Below are 12,269 nucleotides of genomic sequence, written 5' to 3'. Positions count from 1 at the left end.
AGAAAGCAGATTTTGTATACACAAGAATGTTGTCAAATCAAGACCAATAGAAAAATATTCCTGGGCTATTTGTATGCCAATGGAAACATGTTTTTAAGCAAACAACCATTTCCCTGCAGTGTTTTCACCCAAACATTGCAGCACTGAGGCCCTTAGAGTGAAACTGAATGTAAATAAATCCCAAACTGAAATTACATTCCCCATACATCAAACTGTGATTTATTAATCTTTGATTTGGTTATCATCAGGGTGGGTCTGTAAGAACCTCTGATCTCTATTTGTAATTTTTTTGCATGGTGTAGCTTATAGGCAGAGTTCATTTGTCACATATACGGGGCACTTCCCCATTCCTTTTGTGACTTTTGCCAAAGCGCTCAGTGACAAAAGCAACTATGCAGCTCTGAGAAACACAATCAGGTCCTTGCCCTCCCTGTAATGCACACAATCTCCAAGAGTGAGCAGTCAGACCTTTGCTATTCACACTCATTCCTTTGGCTTTTCTGGTGTCCCCATTTTCTCTTGTATCCACCAAAATATTAGCGAAAACTTCCCATCCTGCCCCCTTTTATCACATTTTCTTCAGCCTATTATAAAATGTTTGTGTTCTGTGCCATAGATGCCCAGACAGCCTACTGAATAATGGCTTCTGTGCACAGCCTGTTTGCGGCTGAACCATGGCAGAAATAAAACTCCCCTTTGATTAGTGATTTTAGTTAGGCACATTTTTAAATCGGTTCATAGTATTGTAAAGAAATCTTTCATTTGCAATACCAAACCGTCTCAATAATAGTGCGATGTCAGTGAAATTATAATCCTTTCCTATTTGTTTCGGGCGCAGTGCCATGGACCACAACCCTATTGTGCTTGGTGCTGTACAAAAGCATAATTCATTTTAAGGTGAACATGGAGACCAAAGTGACTTTCTTCTGTCTGATGAGAAACCTGGGCTCACACTTGTTGCCATGGAAGCCAATCTCAGTAGACTCCAGTCCCATAGAAGTTCCTTCATATTCATTACACTACACTATTCAGCCAGCAGTTGAAATGTCCAGAGACAGATCAGTCCCTCTGGTGACCATAAATAATAGGCTTCATCATATTTGTTAATGTTGATAGTGATAGGGAGTGACTGATAGCAGCAGCATAGAGTCTCCCTCCATACCACTCACAGGGGTAAATAGAGCCTGTACATTGTACCCATGCTTTTTTCCTTCACTTTGATCTCTGGTCCCTCACTGCTTTGTAGGAAGGAAGCTGCACAGTGGGCACTATCTGCAGTGCACAATTTTCACTGGCCCTTCCAATCCCAAGAGCTACCCTGCATATCATTCAGCTGCAACCATCTCCTGGTGCTTTGTGTGTTATTATTAATGTTTTACCTCTGCCACGCCTTGCTCCAGAATGGCACTGGAGAGCTTTCTCGCTAGGCACAGACCCCCTAAGAGAGCTGGGTGAGGCCTGAGTTGAGGGCACTGAGGGCCTTACCCAAATTTATAGGAGTCTTTCGACAGACTTCAGTGGACTTTGGCTCAGGCCTGGAATCCCTTACTTTTTTTATTATAACCTCTGGACTTTATTGTTGAATCCACTGCATGGTGCATTTCAAAAGTAATATTCCCCTCACAGAGAAGAGTGGTAGATATCTATCAAGTTACACGCTTGGCCCTCATCACCTCAGTGACCAAGCCCATCTAGCTGTAAGCCTCTGCTCTAGGATGCTACCCTGCTGGCTACATCCCTAAAATCGGGGATTGTGTCTGGTTTCACATCCCAGAGAAGTGGAGATCTCAATCCATGCCCAGAAAAGCACCATTTAGCTGAATGTCGGAGGAAGCAGATAGCAGGAATGGAACGGGTCAGGTCTGAGAGACATGGGCAGGACTACAGGTGGGGTGAGAGCTTGGGACATGGTTTCACAGCAGCTATCTGCGCTATGGCTGCCTCGTTCTATCATCGGGTAATTTTCTGGGCCCCTGGAAGTCAATAAGAGATTGGCTTTTGATTTCAGTAAGCTAGGATTTCACCCTCAATTTACCCATGGGCATTAACAAAAGGGAGATAACATCCTACTGAAATGGTCATTGCAAGATCCCCATTGATTCCAATGTGATTTTACCACTTATTAAAACCACATTATAGTCTCCTGGTAATAATGTTATTTAGGCAGCAACAAAGCTACCTTGGAGCATGGGCATTTCAAAAGGGGATTTCCTAGACTACAAACATCATTTAAAAAAAATTAAAGCTAAATCCAGCAAGACATTATGGACAAGGATAATAGGATATGAAATGGCAATGAGATGAAACCACAACAAATTGGGGGGGGGGGGGAGAATTAAGCTTCATTTCCAAGAGGATTACACACCTGACACGAGTCCACTGTGCTTGCAAATCAGTGAGAAAAAGCAGGTTGGGAAACATGCAGGCAGGTGCAAAGCACATATTAAACAAAAACAGAAGTAAATACTAGATAGTGCTGTCCTTACTCACGTATGTAGTCCCCTTGCTCTGGAACACCTATGTATACAAGTCACCCCTAATTTGAAACCTTTTCCACTCTGGGGAGCACTTACTTACAGTAATGGCCTTGTCTCCATATTGAAGGCTATTCAGGTCTGTGGGTGCACACTTGCCTGAGTAAGAGTTGCGAGATCTCACCATAAATTATCAATTTGATGAGAAGTTTTCTATTGTCTAAAAGACTTTAGAACCTATTTGAAAACTAAACTGATGTGAGAGCTAGAAACTGGTAGAAAAAATACCCGAATTCTTCAAATTACATCCATTTGCTGATTGTAAAACACAAAGTGGTGGCTAAACAATTAAAACAACTTATTTTAAAGCAAAAATATCCCCTCTCAAGTGGACCAACATTACACAAATTTTAGCACAGAACATTTTTAAATGTGTGAGCTATTTTAAACTCGGAAGGATGGGATTTAGCATGAGGCAATGGCGTGCAATCTCAGGGATGCTGTAAGAACATCAGAATGGCCATACTGGGTCAGACTAAGGGTCCATCCAGCCCAGTATCCTGTCTGCCGACAGTGGCCAATACCAGATGCCCCAGAGGGAGGGAACACAACAGGTAATCCTCATGTGATCTCTCCCCCATCACCCATTTCTAGGCAAACAGAGGCTAGAGACACCATTCCTACCCATCCTCGCTAATAACCATTGATGGACCTAACCTCCATGATTCTATCTAGTTCTTTTTTGAACTCTGTTAAAGTCCTAACCTTCACCACATCCTTTGGCAAGGAGGTGAAGAAAAACTTCCTTTTGTTTTAAACCTGACACCTCTTAATTTCATTTTGTGACCCCTGGTTCTTATATTGTGGGAATAAGTAAATATCTTTTCCTTATTCTGTTTTTCCACACCAGTCATTATTTTACATACCTCTATCATATTCTCCCCTAGTCACCTCTTTTCTAAGATGAAAAGTCCACGCTTTTTTAATCTCTCTTCATATGAGACCGGTTCCAAACTCCTGTGTTACATTCCATCTAATTTCTTTAGCTTATTTCCTTATTTATTGATTCAGTTGTTCCCACTTCCAGCTTTACAAGATCCCATTAAACCTGTTAGTTGAACATTTACGGTGCCATGACACTGGTCTATGTTTAGTGATACCCCATGGGTCCCTTTTGAAATGTAATCAATTTACAAATTAAAAAAAAAAAGTCTTTTTCCTGAAAGCCACCTGGACTGGAGAGTCACATTGGGGGGCTTCACCATTGACTCGTCCTCCGCATTAATAAATGTTCTGAAAGCAAAATTACACCCTCAATGAGATCTGTGTAGCCTCCAGGCCATGTATTGGTTTGCACACGTGTAACTGATTAGAACAGGGTTCCCCACAGTGTGCTCCATACCACCCTGAAACTCCCCACAATGGGTCCAGGGGCTTCATAAGAAAATATTAATGACAGTTGTATGACCCTGTTGTTTTGTTACTCGTTTTCTGATTGTTTTCTTGTGAAAAAATGTATAAGAAATAAAAACAGAATTCTAAAATGTTGTCAATTTATTTGAGTACCTATTGAATTAAAAATCTCAATATTTTAAGGATGTCACCAAATTTTCAGGATCTATAGGGGCTCCGCAGTGGAAAAAGTTTGGGAAATCCTGGATTAGAACATAGTAAAAAGTTCTTTTCCTACTACAAGAGTCAGAATAGACTCCAGCTCCCGATTTCAGATAACTTCAGGCTCTGCAGAGCTAACCCTAATAAAAATGCAGTAACATTAAGGGTGGCCATTGGAGAGAGCAGCTATTAATTTGACCATTGGGTTTGCTCTGATGGAGGCCTCAGTTTCCCAAGTCACATTTCAGAATCAAACTGCTCTTTCAGTAAAAAGGACGACCCCCTGGCCATAGGATGCCACTGCCTGCTAAATAGAGCACGTTGTAGATTTTCTATTTATAAAATGCTTGTTTAATCAAATGGTTTTTGAAAGGGTTTAAATATTTTCATTGCAAAATGAAATATTCCAACCTCATGTTTTTTTGTGAATTGTATTTTGTTTCATGTTAGTGGGGAGAAACCCTTCTCTCATACATTCTTTTTTACTTCCGCATTTTCTCATTAAAACGTGAAAGTGTGTTACCACAAATTAAACTTTCGTTTAATGTTCCTCCCTCCCCATTCAACAAATGGAGAAGGGGCAAAATTAAAAATGTTCACTTCTTTATTGCAGCCAGCATTGCCTCTCACATTCCTGGGTGTGGATTAAGCACTTGCAGAAAAAAATCTGCTCCCATTGTAGTGCATGACAACTTTCGCCTTATGACTTCAGGACTGGATGCCAAAAATGTTAGCTTTAAAGGCCCACGCCCCTTGTTCCCTGCATCACTGATTTGATTTTATGGCTAAACATCTGTTTCCACACAACACCTGTAAACAGAAACCTCAACAAAGTCATTGACTCCAGACCAGATATGTATGTAGTTCTTGAAATCAATACAAAGCATTGGACATGTTTGTATAACAAAGAATCAAGCTGGGTTTTAAGTCATGATGATTTCATCAGTAATGTTTTAATTCTGTGAACATAGATCTTTTTTAAAAAATTAGGTTCCATCTCATTTTGTTTCTGTTACGACTGATGCTTAGGTGCTTTTTCATTGACGGGGAAAAAAAGAATGACTTTGTCAGCGTAATTCTGCTGCATGGAGCTCTGTAAATATAGGAAGGGCGTCTGTCTAATTTAGTTTGGGAAAGAAATCCATTCTTGCTTTCTGGCAACTTACGCAGCATTGTTTAGTTTCAAAAGCAGCTACATATTCCTCAGTAGTTAATCTTTTTTCAACTACAAGTATCAAACATTACTATGGAATAATAAAATGCTTAAAGCTATTTGAACCGGTGTGTTGTGTAATGAATTAGTCAACTAATATGAATGAATAAAACACAGCAAAGTGTCACCATTTCACATTTCTTCTGCTTGCTGATGAGATGTGGCTGACTTCGCTGAGGCGAATTACCGTCTTGACTTTGCCGCTGTCAGCCATGCTAAATTGTGTTAGTTGAACTAAATCTTGGGAAATATCAATCAAATAATAGCAGTGAAAGAACATTTACACAGTGGTGCTTGTTCAGCATATCCCTAGGCGACTATGTAAAAACAGTTACATTGCCATTTTCATACTGGGCTTCCAAACGCACTGGAGACGCAGCATGATCTAGTGGACTGAGCACAGAGTGAGGTGTCAGGACTTGTATTCTAATCCCCAACTCTGCTACTGATTTATTAACCTCTGAAGCAGGCAATGTTGGGAAATGTTTGGGGAATGATATTCCCCTTCCATTTCCCTCTGCACCCAGAAACATCCTCCTTGTAGCTGAGTGTTACCAGGCAATGTCAGGGGTGAGAACCCAGCCTCGATGCAGCAGGTTTCCTGTTCCTCAGTTCTTACAAAGATTCCTAGTACAGTACCTCTGAAACCAGGATTGACAGGAAAACTTAGGAAAGAGCCTCTTGCAGCACTAGTCTCTAATCAAATGGGCACAGTTACCTCTTGAAAGCAAGTGTAATTAGGGTTGCCAGATGTCCAGTTTTCAACCAGCATGCCTGACCAAAAAGGGATCCTGGCAGTTACAGTCAGCACAGCTGAACTGGCTGCAAAATGTCCGGTTGGATGCAGCAGGGCTAAGGCAGTCTCCATGCCCAGCTCCGTGCAGCTCCCGGGAATGGCAGCATGCCCAGCTCGTAGGTGGAAGGATTGCGGTGGGGGGGGGAGGGGGCACACGCTGACCCTGCCTCGAGCACTATCATCACAGCTCAAATTCCAAGGAATCTGAGGTACTGTTGCCAATGGGACCTGACAGACTGGCCCTCGGAACTTTGCCGGTGGATGGGGGCAGCATGTGGAGCCCTTCTGGCCACCCCTGCACCTAGAAGCGGGACATGCTGCTGCTTCCAGGGGGCAACATGGACCTCCTCCAGCCTCAGGAAATGCCAAGGCAGTGCTGGTGCAGCTGCTATTTAAGGAGCCACCCAGATGTGGAAGTAAGCGGGTGCACCCTGGTGCACAGCTCCAGCAAGAGTTGGCTGAGCTGTGGCAAAAGCCAGCAGGGAGCTATTTAAAGAGTTGGCAAGGACCTGGGCTGCGCTAGGACAGTGCCTGTAAGAAAATTTAAGTTACTTTCACCACTGGGGTCACCAGAGCCCCACAAACCATGCCAGCCAGAGGCACCCAGAGCCCAAACCCCTGCCCCTGTCCTGGTGCCCAGCCCTTGCTCAGAACCACCTCACACACCCAAACTCCCTCCAGGAACTGACATCTCATATTTCCATCTGCACCCCAACCTCTTGCCCCAGCCCTGAGCCCCCTTGTGAGCACCAAACCCCTCAGGAGCCACGCCAGCAGCCAGACATCACTGTGTGCCAAGCCCAGCATGTCGCATTGGTGGGTGCCCGGCACAGTCTGCAATAAGTAAATGAGCCACATGGTCTGATGTTGCCAACACCACAGGCTGCACTAAAGGGGCCTGGCAACAGGGAACACATCGCTTCACTAGGACTGATGTTCCTGAAACAGAAGAGTTCCTCCCTGGCTCAGGGAAGCCGCCTCACCCCATATACACAAAACAAATGAGAGAAATTACTCAGCCTTCTGCCCCAGAAGAGCCCAAGAAAACGCCTGCCCATTGGGGAGGTCAGCAACCCTTCAGCTTTCTGCAAGACTGATCAGCCAAAACTTGCTGCTCTTGGCTCTTTTATGTGCTCTGCCTTCAGGTGAAGCATTCAAACCACACAGTTAATTAACGGTACTCCCATGGGTCAGGAAAGTATCTCAGATCCCAGAGGGCTTTAAAGAGATGAAATCACTTCTCACACATGCAGCCAGAGCAAACAGAAACCCACAGCCAGGCCACAGTTTCTTTGGGATTTTTAATCTCAAGTTTTAACCACAGTTTCTCTGGTATTTGAACCACATAGCCCTGATTTACATGAGGGAATTATTTCAAAATAACGCCCCTTATTTAAAAAAAAACAGAAAACGTTCATGCTACCATGCCCATTAATTTGAAATTAGGGGCTGGTTATTTTGAAATAATAACTCCTGCTTTCCACAAGGAGTAACACTTATTTTGAAATAGTTATTTCAAAATAGCGGTAGTGGGGATGCTCCTCTGCTGCTATTTCAAACTAACTACTCCCCAAAGTCATGCAAAGTGATCATGCCCCAGTGCTTCATGGGGCACTAAGTCGAGATAGCAAGTCCACATCAAAAGCATGTCTACACTACTGCGTTATTTCAAAATAACGCATGTTATTTCGAAATAACAAGGCGAGTGCCCACACAAGCACACCCATTATTTCGAAATAATGGGCTTCTTATTCTGAAATCCTCATTTCACGAGCAATAACTCCTATTTCAGAATAGTTATTTCGAAATAGGGTGTGTGTAGAGAGTGCAGGTGTGGTTATTTCTAAATAAGTGGCCTCCAGGGCTTCTCACAGCTGCTCTGGTGGCCAGTCTTTCCACACTCATCAGAACCCAATAGATCCCCTTCCCCTGCAGCCCTTAAAGGTGCACCCAAAGGGAAAACAGTTTATGGTATGATGGAAGCCCTGCTCGCACCATACCACGCAGCAGCACTCTGCTCTGCCTTCCCTGCTACCATGACAGACCCCAGTGCTCCTGCACAGCTGCAGCCAGCTCCCAAGCCCCTACCCTGGGGAGAAAAACTTCCTATGTCAGGGTGGTTAAACACTGGAATAAATTGCCCAGGGAGGTTGTGGAATCCCCATCTCTGGAGATATTTAAGAGCAGGTTAGACAGACACATGTCAGGGATGATCTAGGCGGTACTTGGTCTTGCCGTGAGGGCAGGGGACTGGATTCGATGACCTCTCGAGGTCCCTTCCAGTTCTAAGATTCTAGGTTTCTAGCATTTTATGAAAGTGGAGGGCACCACCCTGGTCTGGTGCAGAGATCCTAGAGCTCATTAAGGTCTGGGGAGAAGAGGCAAACCTCCAGGATCACTGCACCAGGTGTGGGAATGTCAACAGCTATATCTGGATGGCTGACAGCCTGGGCCAGAAGGGACACATGCACACCCGGGAGCAGATATGCATGAAAGTAAAAGAGCTGAGGCAGGCCTACATGAAGGCCAGGAAGCGCAGCTCCCACTCGGGGGCAGCACCCCAGTCATGCCCCAATTTCAACAAGCTCTACTGCATCCTGGTAGGGGAGTCAGTTCCATTCCCACCCCCTTGTTGTGGATTCTGGACTGGAAACACCCATTGTCAGCCTCCTGGAGAGCATGTCTGTGGACGAGGAGATGCAGGAGAAAGATGAGGATATCAGCCTGGACATGATGTCTGCCTGCCAGGAGGTCATGCTGGCCCTGGAGCCAGTATCCCCCTCCCAGGATGTCACCCAGGGATTGGACGAAGCCGGGGAAGGTCCATCGGGTGAGTGCCAATACTTTCCCTAGACACACATGGTGGGGGGGGGGGGGTGAGGGGCTAAATCCTCCTTGCTCGGCCTTCTTGGCCCGGGGGGGGGGGGGTGGTGAGGGGCTAAATCCTCCTTGCTCGGCCTTCTTGGCCCCGGGGGGGGGGGGGGGGGTGTCACACAGCAGCCTGTGCATGTGGGTGCACATTGAGCACCAATCCAAAGCAGACCGGCTGCCACAGAAAAACTTTGCACTCCAGCTCACAGGGTTCCTGCATGGGCCTGCCTTACTCCCGACCCCATGATGGGCCACCTTCCCACAACAAGCCACCACTAAGGAGGATGGGGTCATGGACACACACACACACACACACACACACACAGTAGTGCCACACATGGCACACCATCAGGCCTGCACTCTCAGGGCAGCATCCACTCCAGGGCAAGGGTGGTGTGGCAGAGAACACCAAGCCCCTGCCAGGGAGCTTGCTGAGAAGGGGAGGAAGTGAAGGAGACCCCAGCAGCGCCCTCTCTGGCAAGCAGCATCTGCTGCTCACACACACCTCCCCCAACACCCATCCCCATCTCCTCCAGTGGGCAGTGACAGATGGCCTCTCTCTGCAGGATGCTCCCACTGCCAGAAGTGGCATGTGCGCAGCATGCAGGGAAGCCAAACCACCCTGCCACCCCCCTCACACCTGCAGGCGCCTGGCCTGGCTATCATCTTTCCATGCCTGCTTGTCTCTGGTGTGTTGGGGTACCGAGGCTCCCCTCTGGGACATCTATGCCTCTGCAGGAAAGGGCCCACTGTGTAGGCCTCAGATGGCCTTGTGTCTGACCTGATACCTTTTAGTGTCAGCTCACAGATGAGGGCTAGGCATCATGCACAGTGTCTCCTGGGATAACTGCCCTTCTCTTTGTTCTTCACAGCCAGACCAGCTGTGAGTGGCTCACCTGAGAACAGGGGTGAGCCACTCACACATCTCCATGAAGGTGTCTTTCCACATGTGAAAGTTCTGGCACCACTGTTGGTCATCACACTGTTCCATGACGATCCAGTCCCACTAGTCGGAACTGGTGTCCCAGTGCCAGAAGCAGCAGTGCCCAGCGTGAAGGGAAGGATGGGAGGGGCTGTGCTGCATGAGCAGCACATAGAGAGAAGAGAGGTGGTGCCCTGCAGGGAGAAGCTGGTCCTGTTCCTGCAGAGCCATGAAGGCAGCCAGCAGTACCTGCACCAGGAGGTACGGCCAGGCATAGCCCCACCCATGCTTTGCCCCCACAACACCTGCTATAGGCATTCTGAGGGCTGAGTTTTGCAGCCCCCGATGCCCTCAGTGCCCACCCCCTGTGCTTCGGGGCTGGGGAGACCAAGCCTAGCTACACTGTGCACTCCACTCCCTCCATCGGTGCTTGAGAGGCTGGGTTGGGCTCGGCTGGGCCACATGTTGCGATGTGGCTTCCACGGGGTTGGAGAGGCTGCAGCGACCACATGCCCGCTTTCCTTCTCTCCCCATTGTTGGAAGGGGGGAACAAGTGCATGGTGCATCGCTCTGCCTCCTGGGTGGGGAAGGGGTGGGGCCTAGAAAAAGGGGCGGGGCTGGAGGTGGGGCTGGGGGCTGACTGCACATGGGTGTGGCAACAGGTCTGGCTTTCCAGCAGGGCCAATGCCATGGCTGGGAGTGCTGCGGCATCTGCAAGGGCAACCAGAGCACACAGTGAGATGAGTTTCCTGTCCCTCAAGGAGGTAGGCAAAAGTGAAGAATCTGAGTCATGACTGTACGGGAGGGGAGGGGGTCCTTTTACGTACCAGCCTCACAAAGCCTCAGGAAGCAGCTACAGGAAGTGACTGCTTGCCCAAAGTGCTTTCAGGGGGCATTAAATATGAGTCAGACTGATGAGGGTGGACACACTATTTTGAAATAGCCATTTTGGAAGTTTTTATTCTGAAAGAGCTTATTTCGAAATAAGCGCATGGTGTAGACGTACCCCCAAGGGACTCTGCCTTGGAATAACTTCAAGGCTTCGCTGTAGTGTGGACACTCTAGTTCAAAACAGTTATTTTGGGAGTTATTATTTCCTAGTGTAGCCATGTCCGTAGTCTAATCCAGTAGTTCCTAGAGCAGCCTGACCTCAAAGCGTTCCTAGCCAAGGGACCAGAATGGAACCCCTCTCTTCTGTGCACAAGGATTGTGGGTAATCCCATGCAAGCAGCCCCATCCTGCCTCACACACACCTCTCCCAACACCTTCCCCCATCTCCTCCAGAGGGCAGTGATAGAAGTCCTCTCTCTGCAGGACGTCGCCTTCCCCTAGCAAGTGCACAGGCTGGGACAATGAAACTGCTGGACTTAGCTCATCACTGCAAATGGGAACATAATTGTAAAAGGGTTTTCATAGTAGACCCTTTAATTCCATTAATTCACAGAATCATAGATCATAGGATTATAGAATCCTAGGGCTGCAAGAGGCCTCAGGAGGTCATCAAGTCCAGCCCCCTGCCCAAAGCAGGACCATCCCTAATTAAACCATCCCAGCCAGGGCTTTGACATGCCAGGACTTAAAAACCTCTAGGGATGAAGACTCCATCACCTCCCTAGGTAACCCATTCCAGTGCCTCCCAACTGTCCTAGTGAAATAGTTTTTCTTAATATCCAACCTAGACCTCCCCCATGCAACTTGACACCATTGCTCCTCGTTCTGCCATCCCTCACTACTGAGAACAGCTTCTCACCATCCTCTCTGGAAGCTCCCTTCAGGAAGTTGAAGGCTGCTATCAAATCCCCCCTCACTCTTCTCTTCTGCAGACTAACCAAGCCCAAATCCCTCAGCCTCTCCTCACCTGTGTCCAGGGCTATCCATTCTCTTCCCTTGGCTTTGATGGGGCAGAGATATAGGGCAGAGCTCTGAAAGAAGCCCAGGTTCTGCAAACATCCTACTGCTAAAGGAGGTGAACACTTTGAAACCAAAGTAGCCACATACCATCCCTCAGCTGGGGTACATGGCTGATACTGCTCTAGTCCAGCTGGCCAAAGAGAGTGTGTGTGAGCTTTGGTCTGTAGTGGCTGCATCCCCAGAAAGTCTAAAAGGCTTAGCCTCAGCTGGAGAGAAAGAGCATCATTCTCTCAAGTGGCTTGAAGCTAAAGCATCAGGGTTCTAGTCTGTTTTCCCCTTGGATACATTTACACTGCATGCTTATTTCAAAATAAGTGTAGCCATGTCCAGAAGAAATACTGGGAAATAGAGTATTTTGAAATAGCATGTCTACACTACAGGGAAGCCTCAAAATTAGTCCGAGGCAGGCTTCCCTAATGTGGACATACTACCTTGATTTAGAGCCCCGGGAGGCACTGGGGAGTAATT

Source organism: Pelodiscus sinensis, chromosome 13 (assembly GCF_052426305.1).
Source record: "Pelodiscus sinensis isolate ZL-2025 chromosome 13, ASM5242630v1, whole genome shotgun sequence".
NCBI classification, from domain to species: domain Eukaryota; kingdom Metazoa; phylum Chordata; order Testudines; family Trionychidae; genus Pelodiscus; species Pelodiscus sinensis.
Note: the sequence above shows the minus strand (reverse complement) of the source record.